Source organism: Chlamydotis macqueenii, chromosome 4 (assembly GCF_036417535.1).
Source record: "Chlamydotis macqueenii isolate bChlMac1 chromosome 4, bChlMac1.mat, whole genome shotgun sequence".
Taxonomy (NCBI): domain Eukaryota; kingdom Metazoa; phylum Chordata; class Aves; order Otidiformes; family Otididae; genus Chlamydotis; species Chlamydotis macqueenii.
In genome coordinates, this window is record NC_141559.1 from 46,848,097 (window position 1) to 46,864,516 (window position 16,420).

Sequence of the window (16,420 nt, forward strand, 5' to 3'; positions counted from 1 at the left end):
CACACGCATCCCAGCGCGCCCGTGCGCGCACACGCGCCGGGAGGCGTACCCTCCGCCGCACGCCCGCCCGGGGCTGCCGGGCGCAGGTTACCGGCGCCGCCGCTGCCGCACCACGGCCGAGCCCGACCCCACCGCACCGCGGCCGCCGGGGCTCCCCACGGGCGGGGGAGGGAAAAGGCCGCCGCGGGGCCCCCCCGGGCCCCTCGCAGCAGCCGCCCACCCTCCTTCCTGGCTACAGTCACCAAGCATCTCCCTCCTGTGCTCGGCTGCCCGGGGCAAGGCGGGCATCACCCTCCCGCCCGCCGGTGAGGGGGACGGGGCGCCCGGGGGCACCTCCACTGCCCGCTTTTGGCTCTCGCCCGGTAGCGGCGCGGCGGCTGCCCCGCTCCCGCCCGCCTCCGCGCCCGCCTCCCCGCGGCGCGCCCGCCCCTCGCCCCGCACCCGGGCAGCGCAGAGCAGCCGCGGCGCGGAGGGAGCGGGGCTGGCGCGGCGGCGGGCGGGCGGGGAGGGAAGGCTGGGGAGGGGGGAGGGAAGGGGAAGTGGAAGAGAAGAGGGGGGGTCGTGGGGGGGGGGGGGGGCGAGAAATCAAATAAATAAATAACCTCCGCACCAATAAGAGAGGCAGCGGCTGCCGAGCAGGCTGGGATCGGATGGGAGAGGTCCTTCTTGGGCTGTATTTGTTTGTTTGTGACCGGAGCGGCAAAGTTCAGAGCCAAACGTGTTGCTTTCCGCCGGCGGCGACCGCCCCACTTCACCTGCTCCGCTGACGGGATCCCGACACGGGGCGGCCCCGCCGCTCTGCGGGCCCCGTGCCCGGCACCCTCCCCTGCCGCTGGGGCCGAAGGACGGGAGAGGAGCGCGGGGCTGCGTCTCGCCTGCCCGCCTTCCCCTCCGCGGCTGCCGGAGGGGCAACAGCCAGGTGAGTGCCTCCTTCCCGCACTTCTGCCCGGCGCGGCGGGGAGGGTGCCTCCGCTCCATAGTTACCTGTCACTGCAGGAGCTGCTCATTTATCAAACTTTGCCTCCCGTTGGCTCCCGCGCCCCCCCGCCTTTCCTTTCGCAGGAGGGCGAGTGCTCGGGGTTAATTGGTTTTTCGCAGAGGGAAGCCGCGGGAGGGGGGGTTGGGGGGCGTCCCGCTCTGCAGAGCGCGGTTCAGCCCTCAGCGGGAGCGGGGTCTCGTCTGAGCCGTGCGCCCCTCCTGCTCCTCGGGCTGCCGCCTGGAGCCCCGCGCCACTTTGCAGCGCGGGCGCGGAGGCAGCGCGAAGTTTTTGGTTTTTTTGGGGTTGGTTTTTTTGGTTTTGGTTTTTTTTGGTTTTTTTTTTGGTTTTTTTGTTTTTTTTTTTTTGGCCCCAGAGGGATCCCGCGGGGCCCGTGCAACAGGCACCGTCCTGCAGCGGAGGGGGCGTCTCGCCCTCCGCCGTGGGGCTCCCGGCGTCCCCGGGCGGACCTCTGCCCTTTGAGGTAATTTGGTTTTGTTTCTGACACCTCCGCGGACGCGCCTCCCTGGGAGCCTGTGCCGGGCGGCTGCTGCGAGCGCCTGGGAGCCGCCGCGGGGAGCACGCCTCCCCCTAAGAAGGGGAGAAACTTGCCGCTCCGCAGGAGGGATGCATAGATGGATGGACGGATGGATGGGGTGCTTTCCCCCGGCTGCGCGGAAGATGCGCGCTGGGGCGGCGGGCGGCTCTGCCCTCCCCGCTGCGGGGGAGCCCCCTGGGGAAGGAGGGGAGGGGGCTGCGCGGCGGGGCGCGGCGCCCGGCAGGTGGAGCCGTGGGGAGCGGCAGCGGCCGGGCTTGATCTCGGCTTAAGCCGCCTTGCAAGCGGAGCGCTCGTAGGCGCGGTGTTAAGCGGGCCCGGTGACCCCGAACCCGCAGGTGCGCGGCCGGAGCGGGTCCTTAGGCGGCATGCGGTGAGCGGGGCTGCGGCGGGCGGTGCGCGCCTTCCTGCGAGGGCTGCGGGAGGAGGCGGGGGCGGACGGCGTGGTACGGTCACACGCGTGTTCTCCTGCCCGTGATTGTCTTTCTGGTTGTCACTGTGCGCTGGGCAAAAAAAGATGAGATTCTAGGGATAGTCTGTCTTAATTATCACAGAATGTATAAAAGCGTAATTGCTAAAATTATTCAGTAGCGGTTAACAATTAAAAGATTATCCCAGTACTCTGCAGCTAGCAAGGAGCAGAGTGTACTAATTGGATAGTTAATGACATTTAAATAGGCAGGCTTTCTTAAAATAGTAAGCTCCACTCTTCCAGGGAACTGAATGGGGTGTTAGAATATTTAGTAATTATATTTCAATGATGGTAACACTTCTGAAAGGGCTGTGGTAATTAAGTTGTTAGCTTGGCCAGCAGCACTGGGACAGACTTTGCACACTTTTAGAGAATCGGCAAAGAGAAGGCTGGATTTTTATTGCTTTTCCTTTGATAGGTGAATACAGCCAAACAACTTAGAAATTTGCGTAAAGCCACATCAATGGGGAAACAATATTTTACATATTGTCCAGTGAAATCTTCCATCTTTTACTGACATCATTTGACTGAATTCATAATTGAACTTTAGTTTTCTGTCACTTACCACCTGCTACTTGAGTTTTATGTCACTTTATGCCACTTACACTGATTGGAAATAGCTCTGTTTAATATTTTGAAGACTGGATCAGGCATGGTGTAACAACGCTCCTCTTGTCATCCTTTAAAAACTAAACAGCTGAAGTTTGGGTTTTTTTTTTTTTTTTGTAGTAATAACATACCAGTTTAAACACTGTACTTCCATAACAAAGTGATAAATAAAACAACTTCTGCACATATAAACTTCATATTCTGTTCTCCACATCACTCATGTTTCTTGCATAACTTGAGAATGTTCAAAATGTCCTATTAGGAACTCACACAGTAGCTGCATATACTTGTTGCATTCTGTTTTAAAAGTTCTGTCAATGTAATGTGCAAGAAAGCCGGCATAACAAGAAGCAGCACAACGTAATTTTATGCTTCCTGCATCTTCCACAGAGAAATATTTTCCACTGCGTTCATCAAAGACATGCACTTAAAGAAAATGCTAGAAATGGAATTAAGAGATTAAATTTAACAAATTAAGTAAGTTATTCCATTTTAAGAACCACTGTAGAAAATGACATATAATTAAAATTGTAAATGGACTTTTACATACCTATGCTTTATTCAGTCAATCTTAAGTCATCAACATAATTTTGTCTTTCTTTGAGGTAAAAAAATATAGAAGGAAAGAAAGACCTGAAACGCTGGTCTAAATACTGAAAGGACTCGGAGTGCGTGTCTCTCAAGTCAGGGAAAATGCTGAGCTTCACAAAAGTTATATTCACAATTGTAAAACTAGTCTATTTTCTTCCTGTATTTTTCTCTTTGTGGCTTTTTTTTTTGTGTCTTTCTACAATTCTCTCTGAGAATCTTTTTGTGTTTTATCCCAGCTTTGCGCTTTTCACTGTTACAGATGCATTTCTCAAACATTTCCTTTATTCTTTCATGCCAGAGTATTCAAATATTTCTTACGAGCATTGCTGCTGACTTCTGAACCTGAACTCCGTTCTATGCTTTCCCAAATGAGGGTTTCTAAAAATCGGAATAATGGAGCTTTTGTTTTTTCCTCGGCTCCTGTAAAAATGTTAGCTTGAATGAAGATGGGGTTTAATGTTAAGATTGGATTTCCTCCAAAACAAAGTATGACTTTACACACAGCTGATAAATAGCTGAATGTGTTATCAAAGATTTACAAAACACTGATGCCTTGACATCTGGAGTTCTGGAGTGTCTTTGATAAAACATGGAGTGTGAGAAAAGGCCAAAGAGAGGTTTTGTAAGGAAAAAAACTGCCAACCCCAAAATAGAAGGATTATTTTAAAGGGCTTTCCATGACATCTTGGATTGTATAAACCTGTTTTGGGGAGTTGTGTTTTGTGTATTTTCCATATATTTTAAAATTATACCATTGCAAGTTTTACAAGAAAATGAAAAATCCTCCTAATGAAGCACAGATACCTTTCTTCTATAACCTTTACATATTTTTTTCCCCTGGTATTTCGCAACGCTTCATTGGTATATCTATCCAAGAAGATTCCCCAGCATTATTAAGTATATTCTTCTGTATTACTTCCAAACTGTACCACTTGGAAGTCTTTATTTCATCCTGACATTTGCAATACTAATATTAAACTTAAGGTCCATATTAGGTTGAAAGTACCTTTCTGCTCTTCTCACACTTCGAAAAGATACATACCAATGTTTTACATGTATATCTACAAATGTTGTATTTACTAAATTCGTAGCTCAAGATGGATAAATCCAAAAACTTTGATCTTGGAAAATGCGATTTTATTATTGGAGGGGCAGACAAGAGGGAACAATTTCTTAAATCCTGTATAGTTACCATATTCATATTGCTTGTTAAATGAGGGAATGTCAACTTCTGGGCACATGCCTTTGTCATAACAGTAAAATACCCTATGGTTGACTTAGAAGCTACAGCATACATTACATACCATTCCAGGTAAAATAAATATTTAAGAAACAGAGATGCAAAATATTTGTTAATGCATTAAAGTGAACAGGCTATGAAATCTAGTATCTGAGAGCATTTCTAGCATAGCTAATCAAATGATAACTATTAAAGGTAATATATAGATACTGGAATCAGACTTCTGGAAGAAAATACTTCTGTTTCTTTAAAAAAATATGTTGCCTTCATAGATGTAGACTTTAAAAAATATTATGATAGCTCTTTACTGTATTAAAGATAGCAATTGAAGTTATAAACTAATAGATTCTATAGGCTTAGCAGAGTCATGGTCTGCAAATTATCAGAATGACTAAAGCATTAAATTACATTTTTATTTGTGCAATAACGATTATTTCATACACGACTTGACTTGCAGCTCTGTTATGAATACGTTTGTACTTCTGAAATTGCGTTCTTTTATTCACGTCCATAAAGAAGCCAAGTTTTACATGTAGACCTGTTCATTCTGGACTATGAATTTAGCAGTGTAATGACAGGTACTCTAGGACTAGTGGTTTTTGGTGACTAACATTTTATCAGAGAACACTGATCTTGCTTTAGCACACACACATGCACTGATACTATGTGCCTATACATGCTTTCTGTGTGAAAACCAGCCTTTAATAGACTGTAGCAAGAGAGATAATCTATCTGCTTTACAAACTGCTTTAGAGATTTAATTTATCTAGTATCTTGTACCCCAAACAGTGCATCTATTATAAGGTAAGAAAGAATTTGCGGAGATTCTTTTCAAGCATGGGAAATGTTTTAACTGTAGCACATAGGAAGATCAGCGTGAAGTATTTGCAAATACCTTTCCTCTAGAAACATAAATCACTCAAAGATGGTATTAGTTTTGTTAAATCAAATTGCGTCTCTAATCTTAAATTATTGCAGTACAGTACCTAAAGGCAGTCTACCTGTGAGCTCTGCTGAAATCTAGAACTCTTGAGAATGCCTCTTCTAATTGCTGCTAAATGATCCAGTGTTAATTAAGAGGTAATGTAAGTGGAATCGAATGTTATGACAGCGTAATGGTCTCCTGTTGAATATAAGTTCCGTGGCTAAGCAGACAGACTTTCAGAAAACAAACATATTTCAGCATTGTCTGTTCAATAGGAGGTGTTTCTGCAAAAGCCTTAAATAATCCTCCATAGAGAAATTCGTTCATCACGTTTCTCTTGTAGCTGTCTAATGAGAGCAGCATCACTTTCCCTTCGTTAGTTGAATGCAGGGGAGTTTACAGAAATCTGTCGGGTCACACACGTGGTAGTTCTCTACTCCAGTCCTTGTCTGCACCAATACCCAAGACTTCTGCTAGCTGAAGCTTTTACTTTCTCCAAGGGGAAGAGAAATTAGGAAAGGTTAGCTGTATTCCAGCAGATGCCCTCATGACTGTTTGACAGTGCAGAACTGCAGAGGGCAGCCTCGCCGCCACTTCACTGTGCGTGATCTTGACCTGTACAGTATATTTGGAGTAGGAACATTTTGAACATAAAAAGGGAAGCGGTCAAGCTGCACTTCCCTTCTGATAGACATCTATGCATTGACAGGTCTTGTGTTCATTCGGGAGCCGTTCTGTCTTTAAGGCAATGTTAAATAGCACATCGATTTAATCTCTGAAGAAGAGATTATCTGACAAATCATTCTGGCTGAAGTACTGTTCCCACACTGATTTCTACCTTGTTATTGTAAACCTGTTCTCCCTTGGGACAGGGTGACATAGAGATGTAGCCATAATGATGTTCAGAAGAACATCAGCCATTTCCAAGGGCAGGGAGCAGGGCACAGTTAGGGGAAGATGGCCAGCCAGCAAGGATTGAGCTTCTATTTATCCACTTTCAGACCAAGTGGGGTGAGGAAGAAAGAAGGATGAAGCGTGTGCTAATTGACAGTGGACAGTGCCCCTAGGTCACTGCAGGAGTGAAGCTTGTTGAATTTTGGACTGAAACACCTCCAAAACAGCTCTGCGAGACATTATCTTGGCAGCTAATTCCACTTTGTGGTAGACTGACCATTTATATGTACGATTTCAGATGAAAGCATTTGAACTGTTAACAAAGTTATCTGAAATTGCACTGATTTATGCAGTGACAACCATTTAACGTTATGAGCGATAAAACCCATTTAAGCACTGTTCCTGCAGACACTACATACATGTTTAATCTGATGGCAGGTCCTGCTTGTATTTTTAGGACTACAACTTGGTATAACAAGAGATATGAAGCATAATCTTTTAAGAAAAGGAAAGTCTGTGTAATGCTTTTCTTTTTGGAAACTAACTCTGACTGGCAATGAGTCACACCTCAGGAACTGTATGTAGAACCGTTTCAGTTGTATGCTAACCCCTGTAAATCATTGGGGTATAACTTGTTCTTGGACAGCAGAGATTACCAAACCTAATTTTATGTTACGCGGAAGTAAAAGACCACATTCCAGGAACATACAAGTCTTGTCAAGGTAATTTTTAAATGTTTCTAACTGTTTGCTACCATGAAGGGGATAAACTACAGAGATGAGAATCGAAATGGGAAAGGGGAAATCAAACTTTGGAGAGAAGAGGTGGTAGTTAATAGAGACTTATCCTTTTTTTAGTATTTCAGCAAATCTGCTGCTAATTCAAGGTGCGGGCAGAGGATAGCCTATGAATTAGGTGCAATGGGTAAGAAGGTACTGTCCATTTACTTAAAAGCTACGGTTAATTTAATTGAATTTTTAGCTGCCTTTCAAACTAAACGGCACCTGTATTCCTAGTCCATTGCAGTAGGAAGTAAAATATGTTCATTTGCAACTGCAAGACTAATTAATTTTACTTCACTTTGCAAAAGATTTATTGTGGCTTATGTGACCCTGGGAAAAGGAATTGCAGATTGTTGCAAAGTGCTCTGGAAAGAAGATTTTTTTTTTTTTCATTTTTTATTTTTTAATAAAGATTGATTGACTAGTTAGGTCTTACTTCAGTGATAGCTAGGGTTAGCAACACTGGGGCACAGATGGAATACGGCTTAGGTTTCACCACCCTTCTTTAGACTCACTAGTAAATACTTGTAACTTGGTGAGTATTCACTCAGCTATGCTCTTTGATTTCTCATGCAAAAAATGAGGAAGAAACGACAGAAAGAGAATGAGAGGAGATTGCATGGGACTGATTGGCAAACTAGCAACAGCTGTTACAACAATCAAGAGGGATGACAAGTTGTTATTCTTTAGTAGGAACTGAAGGAATGAGGATTGGATCTAACATAAAGAAGAAAAAGGAGGAGTGATGAGAAGAGAAGACAGCTAAAAAAGGCTTTAAAATACTACTTTGTCAGGAGCTCTAGGGACAAAGAGGTTAGTTAACAAAAGGGGATTTTTTTTTTTTAAAGTGATAAAAAACCCTACTTTTTTGAGTAAAAAATATTAAGTTGGGTATGAAGTTTTGTTGCTTGAAGAGCTTGTGATGTGCTGTAGAGGACATGGAATGAGTGTCTGAATCTCAAACAGTACACAAATTCCTTGTGTTTAAGCCAGGTGGGGGATAACTACTCTTTATATGCACAGAGTTTACTTTGTGCTGTGTGAACTGGTGTTCTTGGAGGACAGGAAGAGCTTTTAGCAGTTTCTAAAATTTTCTGCCCTTATTTCCTTTTTATAGACTTTCATCCTACTGTCTTTTTTTTTTTTTTTTTTTTTTTTTCCTATCCCTGTTTTCTTTACTTCTGTGATTCAGGAATATGAGGATCTGAAGATAAAATTGACCTAAACTGAAAACTCCCTGAATCAGTAGAATTGGCTGGGGCTGTGATCACACTCAATTTCACACTGCTGCTAGTGTCACGTAGAGTAATACTGTGAAGGAGTCTGTCAATTTTGGGTTCAGCTGCTAGTTGTCATAATGGTAACAAGTCACAGAAAGAGTCACTATCTTCGGTCAGTGAATGAGAGATTTTATTAGAGAAAGGAAAACTGGTATTTTCTCTGAAACTTTCTTTTTTTTCCTCATTATAAAGTTTTCACGTAAAATCTTTTCATTTCCTGACTGAATATCTGCAACTGATTTTCAAAAATTGTACATGACATTTGAAGCCTTGGTTCCATATTTTTTTTTTTCTTGATGGAAAAGTTAAATTGTTCTAACTCTGGCTATTCATTTCTACTCTCCAACAACCTTCTCAGTTGAATTATTTAGAGGACTATATGCACAACCAATGTAAACTGAGTATTTCTGTGGTGCAAAAACCCAAAACAAGCAAGACTTTTTTTTAACCATATTGAATCACCTCAATGCCCCCAAATAGTTTTGCTGGTGCAAATGAGGGTGCAGAGTAAAGGTAGGATTCCCTCCTGGGAGGGAAGAGGAGGTGGGATCTGCTTTAGCCAGTCTTGCCATCAGAAGAGAGATACATAGAACTGCCAGATTCTTGGTATCATCTATACTTTTGTAATCAGAAAGTTTTGTTATAGTTTTATTATTATCTTTAATCTGTTCTGCCATAACAGCTAGAGACCTAGTTAGAGAGCAAGACAGGACTCTTGTACTAGATGGCTTGTACTTTTAATGAGTACAGATTCTGTGTTGTCCTTGTAATGGACATAAGATTCCACTGTCTTATCAAGATATAAGCAGTACAGGTAATAAAACATGTAAGAATATTTGTTTGTATTTAGAACTTTAGAAAATGTAGTTAAACTTTAAGCGTATTCATTTTTCTGTTGCTTTTTTTCACTCATCCATGCACTGTTCTACCTCCTTAGGGAGAATTTGGTGGCTTTCGGATCACACACTGAAGATCCTATTTGCTATTTGTGTATGAATAACGCTTGGTATAGCATAAGTAGTGTGCAGCTATCTATTGTAAATAATTCTTTGCTAAGAAAATTTTCTATTGCTGCTTTTGTTTACTCAACTACAATGACTTTCTCCACCCACTCAGCAAATCTTCCCTCTTGCTCTTCTACTTTGGTCTCATCTGTTTCTCAGGTGCAACTGTACTTCTGCTATTATTGTAGTTGTCTGCATTTACAACTTGTAATTGAATTCGTTGTGGTCAGCCCTCACTGCTATTTCCTGAGCTTTGTGAGTGGCTATCTTTTTCTCTGGCTCTTTGTCTGACTCTATCTCCTTGCCTTTCATGTCCCCACAGAAATGCTCCTAAGCTGATATTTTGTGAGCCAAGTCTGAGTCACAGACAATCCTTTTTTGTGAATAACCTGTAAGCCTGGAAAAAGATCTGTTGTGAAATTGGGCTGATACAGCCCTTCTTTCTTATGTTTCTCATAGGAAGAGGAAAGCATGAGGAAAAGATGCATTAACTAGATTGTATTTTTAATCTTAGAAACATTATCCGTTGCCCCACATTATTTCTTCATTAGTGCACAAATTATGATCTGCTTAGGAGTTCTGTTCAGTGGTCACACTTGCTCAGAATAACACAAGAAGCATGTTGCTTGGAGTTTTTCTGAAACCCAGTTTGAAGCCAGTGAAAAAGAAGCGTTAGCTGCATGAAAAGCTTGTCAACTTAGCGAGGGAAAAGATGCACACTGCGTACATAAGTATAAGGCTCTATTTCATTACTGTCGTGGTAATCTATCTCGATCTTACGTTTGGGAGGCCACTTCTAAGTTTAATGTCAATTTACATTCCAGTGAATACCTTGTTTGTATTTCTTCAGTGCAGTGAAGATATCCTTACTTATTAGATGACAGCATTTTTTAAATGCCCATGATCTTTGTAAAATAGCTACAGTGGCAAAACATACACGGTAAAATGTAAGCTGTAGAAAATAATTTCGCATACTGAACTGCCAGTTATTTCAGCTCTGGTCAAACAAACAACACTCCTGAAGTTATCTTGCATTTCTCTAACACTCCTTCAGTACTCCAAGATGATGAATGAATGTCTTTACATCTTTAAAGCGTGCTGAGTCTGGACTCTGAGAGGACCTACAATGGACATTTAAATGTCAGTAGGAATTTTTTTGTTTAAATACCCTCAATAACTACAGTAGAAATACTGTTTCATGGGGAGAAAAATGCATGTCATAAGTGAGATATTTCAGAAATTATGCGTTCAAACTGCTATGATGAACTTCATTTTTATGAAACAAAAGCTTTCATCATTCAGTGAAGACAGTACTTTGTGCCATCTTCAGAGAACAATACCAAACTTGTCTGGCTAAACTCTGCATTAAGCCTCTTTTAAATGCTCTAAGGTGCTATGCTATGTAATGTGCAGAAATGGTACTGTATTATACCAGCAGTTCTGCGAAATCAAGAATTATTCCATTATCCCATATAATAATTTTTGCAAGGAAATATAAGGACAGTGTGTGACACTCTGCAAAGTAAAAATTGTACATACTTCACTTTCTGTGATTTTGCTGCTGCAGCTTAACTCTCTGCTCCTTAGAACTCTGACAAACACTACCGAATACACTGCATATTGTAAACATTATAGTGATAGATCCTCTATATTTAATATTTTATTGTTGTCACTGCGATGAAAAAGGGTAAGCACAAGTAGCTTTTAGTGAGAAATTATTTTTCACTCACTGATAACTTAAGGGTTTACGTGATTTGAGGATTGTCAGTGTGCACAACACATGTACTTTGGCTCTGCCTGCTAGTGAAAAGCTGTGTTGAAAACATCCTTTTCTTAACATTTTACATTATTATCACATGCCTTGCTCTTTTCAGTTTCTCAGGACTTTTCTTCATGAAACCATCTCTAGTTAAAAAAAAAAAAAATGCCAGATTTACTCCAGATATGTAATCCTTCTCTGCTAGTAGTATCTCATAATTAAACCAAAACAAACCCAGAAAATAAAAAGCCCTTTTTCTTTAAAAAAAGAATTTGTTATCTGTATGTACATATTTTATTAGCATAGTGACCTGAAATCCACTCTGAAAATACAGAATGCTAAACTACATCAGACTGGAAGCTAAAGTTTTATTTTTCTGCTTGAACAGTAATTTTTCTTGGTTATTTTAATCTCGTGAACTTCTATTTTTTTCACATTTTCTCTGAAAATGTTCAAATAAAATAAAAAAAAAAAGACGTAAAGATGTTCTTTAAGTGGAAGACTGCTAGAGATTTAATGCCTTGTTGTTAAAATTTTCAAAAAAATTTTCTGGAAATTTTTGTAATCTGTAATCCTTTTATAAACTCAACTCCCAGTTGAAAGAACTGTATTAGTTTAAAGATTATCAGCTGCGCACTCCATCAATTTCTTTTGCACAAAAAGCACTCTATGATTTTGAAATAAAAACCTGCAATTTCTAATTTTATGTTGTGGTTTACAAAATGGACATTTTTCAATTCTACTTGTTTATTTTGTATCACTTGTGAGTATCAAAGTGTGTTTTTTTGTTTTTTTTTTTTAAATAAAGTAAATCCTGAGACCCAATCTTGCTAATATTCATGCATGTTCAAGCTAGAGTTTAAAACATGTAAATAAAAACACACACAGAATGACTTTCAGTGCTGTAGCTCCAATATCAATCTAAAAATACATCTCTTAGAGGTCTGAAAAATCAGATATTTGGAAAAAATGGATGACACTTATACTTGTTTCCTTTTACCTCAGTTCATTCACACCTCTTTGGGTAGTACACATGGTTTTGCGGTTCATTTCCAGTGCAAAATACTTCTTACGACACTTTCGAATAAATTTAATTTAAGATCCTTTGTATTTATTTCTGGCTTTGAGTCTTGTGCATTCCTGCTATTATAGCCTGCTCTGTATGTGCAAACAAACGATACATTTTGAAAATGCTAGCTGGCGAATCAGAAAAAGCTAAAATCACTCTCTACTTGAAGACCCTTTATATAAAGAGCAATTTGGACAATAGTAACACTCTACTTTTCCGGTGAAAAGTGGCTCTAAGGTGTGCACTACTGAGTATGTAATATAACCCTCTGAATACTGAAGGGTTGTATCTCCATTCTTTGTAACTACAAAGATTTATAAAATTTATATGAGAACTTAAAATCCAAGAATAGCTGGTAAAACGTGGATGTTACTCAACTTAACTGAGTTTCCTCGTTTGTTAGCATGTGTGTTCTTAAATGCCAAAGAATTTTGTATTCTTATAAGAGGACTTTGACACCTTAGTCTTCTCTGGTTTTTGTGAAGCATATCTATTATTTCCTGTTGCTTGGTCCAGTTTGGATATAAATTCAAAACCTTCATATATTTTCAAGGTGATAAGTACCTTGAAAGCTGTGTTTTAGATTTAACTTTCTGATTGCCTTATTGTCCCATTTGTTCTCTGTATTTTAATTTCCTGTAATAAAGTTGGTAAAAATTTCAAGTAAATAATTCATAATGGTCTTTAAATTGGTGAAGGATCTGTTCTTTTTGTACTTTTATTTGAAATAATTTTTTTTCTGATTTATTTTTACAGTTAAGTTAGCAGAAATTAGTGTATTAATTTCTTACTACTTCAGTGGCTTTTGCGTATTCACGAATGTTAAATCTTCATGCTTTAAAATGTGTAGCTGGTGAGAAAAGTCATGCTATCAGTGAATTTCAGATTCAGCTACTTTCATTTCCAGTGCACTGCTGCTTTTGGGAAATTATGTTTTGGCCAGAACATGAAAAACTATGGAAAGAGTTTTATAATTTCTTAATTTTACTTCCATTATTTGATGATTTGATATACGGGAGGCTGGTAGAAGCCTCATTCTCTTTTACTGTGTGTTAAAAGAGCTACATGTAACCTTTGCCACTGGCTCTGGAGAGCTCTTAGACAAAGTAATTTTTCTACTAAATTGAAAGCTTCTCATAGTCAATAATCACTTTATGTAATAGACACATATATTATCTCATTGTTCGGTTATCATATAAAGGTGCTTTATTGTGAGGAATTTTCTTAGGTAGGCCAGTTGTTTGGTTGAAATCCAGCAATGTGGTGAATCAATTTCTTGATATCCATGTAAAAAGCTTGTAGACTAGTCAGGTAGTGACTGGCTTTATAGTCCTCTCAGTTTGTCGTTGATACTCAATGGATTAGTGGTAAAAGCGTTACTGTGTTGGTTTGGGAAGCTAATTTAATCTGCTTTACAATTTGAATGGCTTTGTCTCTTGTTTACTATGTACCCTTTATCCCTTTATAGTGTCACTTTTAATACTGATTTACAAGATATTTTCCTTCCTGTCTTTGCTCTCTTTATCTGATGCTGTGCTGAAGCCAGTGTGCAAACGAGCTGAAGATGCCCTTTCCTAATAAATCTATGTTTGTTACTGGCTGCCTTTGCTGTATATGGTCTGGATTTTTCTGGGTGTACCAAGTATAGCCAGGCACACATTTTATGTCAGGGAAATGGAACAGATTGATCTAGTCACCCTAGTTAGAGCACTTCAGCTCTCTGTGCTTCATGGAGAAACTCTCTTTTGAGTTACGGTCAGAGGACTACGTGCTCGTTGAGAGGCTGCAATGAGCTGGTTGATAGAAAATGCCAGGTGTAGTGTTCTGTCTGAAATCTCACATCTCTCTAGGACCTGAAAGATGACTCAGGGCAGTACATTACAAGTATCTCTTCATTCAGGAGCCAGGAATCTGGTGTTCTTTTTATAGGAGTGAACACGTAAGTGAGAGGAGCTTATTCTCTTTGAAAGGACAATGATAGTGGTTGCAGGCATCTCTCATGCTTAGGGCAGTCACTCAGACAGTGGAAACACCAATCTTTTGGTCTGTCATCTTTTGAAGGGGCTTCGGTTAATAACTCCTGTTAGTTTATTACTGTGCAACAAGTAATTTTGAGAGAGAAATAGAAATAACCCAAGAGCATTACTCTGAGATGTAGTGAATATGAGAGGAGGTCTTGGGTGTGCCGCTAGATTGCTTTTGAGATTTTTTTTCATAATATAGCTGTTGGGTAGACAGATTAAATCCTATGAGCAGGAACTAGAATCCGGATTTCAACTCAGTGAAGTTTTAAAGCTGTTGCTCGCTAAGGTCATACACACCTAGGCATTCAATGTTGGAACTGGATATAAAGGATCTGGCATTTAGTCATTCTTAGTGAATGTCAGCTATTGCACATGAAGAATGAATAGCTTTAGAAATAAGTTTACTGAAGTATATAAGCCACCTTTCTATTATCATCATATTCTTATATGCTTTATAAAAAGATTTTTTTTTTATTTAATATGTTAGAGTGTGTCACAGTTATAATTTTGGCTAGCAGAAAACTGGCAGCAAACTTGAATGGAATTCCAGGGTTCAAACAGCTGTGTACATCAAACAACTGTATCTTACTAGGAAAAACATTGGAGAAAGATTTCTGTACTGTTTTATTTTCAAATTATAATGATAAAGGAGGAAAATTAAGCCTCTGTTTGGTAGCCTTTATGGTGGCAGTTCTATTGAAGGCCTCGAAGTAGTTAACACAATTACTTTTCAAAAAGGTGTTGAAAAGAAGGTGTGAATGCCTTCTGTATTTCAAAAAGGTATTATATGGCAGTGAAAGTGTATCTCCAGTAAATTCTCAGTCATGGCACGTACAGTTTCTTACCTGATCTAATATGATCATGTTACCACTAATATATTTTTATGGATCTTAAAAATCCTTAAGTCTTAAAAGCTCCTTTGTCTTCTGCATCTGTGTGTACCGATTTTTCTCACGGTGCCAACATAGTTGTTGTCAATATTATCCCAGTGATGAATGGAGTAAATTAAATGGCCAGCTGTCTTTTTCTGTACATCTTTCATTATTTAATATTCTTATGAATATTCAGAGAACTCTTAGATTCATTCTTTATCCAACTGTTTAACCTGAAACTACAGAATTTTTTAGTTCACTGAAAAATTATTTGTGTTTCTTATTTGAAGAGAGTGGTGGTGTGGCACAAGATTGGAATTCTAATTGTGCTGCATTTATTTGTGGTATAAAAATCTGGACATTTGTATGTGCTTAAGCATCAAATATAAAGCAAGATAACTTTGTCTAATTATCAAAACAAGAAAGAGGTTCAGCTCATAAACCATAACAAAAATGCTAAGTACCGTTTATTTCTCTTTATAACAATAACAGGCTGAACTGTGCTTTTAAGACAAATGAGCATAGTCTTCATAAAATTCATCTGTCTTACTGCAGCTGAATGTGCGTGAAGTAAAATGATGTCTTACATTTGTGTAGGGAGCAGGTATTAAAGAAGGCTTTTGAGGCATCACTGTGCTATAGCCAGAATTATAAGTATTCATAAGGACAGTGGAAAAGAACTTTTAAGACTCCAATTTGGAAGTCTAGAAGAGGGTTTCTTCTTAGTGTTTCAGGTTATGCACTTTTCCTACATGAACATTACTCTTTGCAGAAGGGTTGAGTTAAGTGGGGAAAAAAAAATACCCTGAAACAAGAGAGCCTTAAAATGTTACCGCCGGAAGTGTGCCAGCCAGTTTACTAGAAGCTAATGTACGTTTCACAAATGATGAGTGAGAACTGAAGATATAGTGATTATAATCAATAAAAGGATCAACTACAAAGCATCCTGAATATTAATGAGACTAGTTACTGCCCAAAGCTCCCTGCTTCACTTTATCTGAAGGGTGGCTTTTTCAGGACCCTTTCAAAAGTGGTCCCAAAGTACTTCTACCTCTGTCACAGGTTAGTTTTGAGATTCAATAAACAGAGAATGTAAGTGAAATTCTGTTAACGTTGTGTAGAGTCTGTCATAGGGTGGAATCCAAGTAACAGACCTACAATTATGGGAAGTTCTGATGTATTTGTAGGCACGTACTTTGGAATATCCCGAGTGTGTGCATGTGGAAAATCCACCATTATATTATTAGGTTCATCTTAGACAGACATTTTTACATAATATGACAGTATTTGTAGTAAATAACACGAAGTACATGAGGATCTAGAGCAAGAAAGACTGTTGTTTCAATTGCATGTAAAAATTATTTTAC

At 40.0% G+C, this 16,420-nt stretch overlaps 1 long non-coding RNA gene across 1 annotated transcript in view; it reads left to right on the plus strand.

The window, feature by feature from the left end:
• Positions 1 to 711: 711 nt before the first annotated feature.
• Positions 712 to 16,420, plus strand: part of LOC147600970 (uncharacterized) — a 210,598-nt gene continuing 194,889 nt past the window's right edge. The window contains exon 1 of the long non-coding RNA XR_015258574.1: positions 712 to 919. This is a non-coding gene — a long non-coding RNA (uncharacterized LOC147600970). The remainder of the gene's footprint in view (positions 920 to 16,420) is intronic.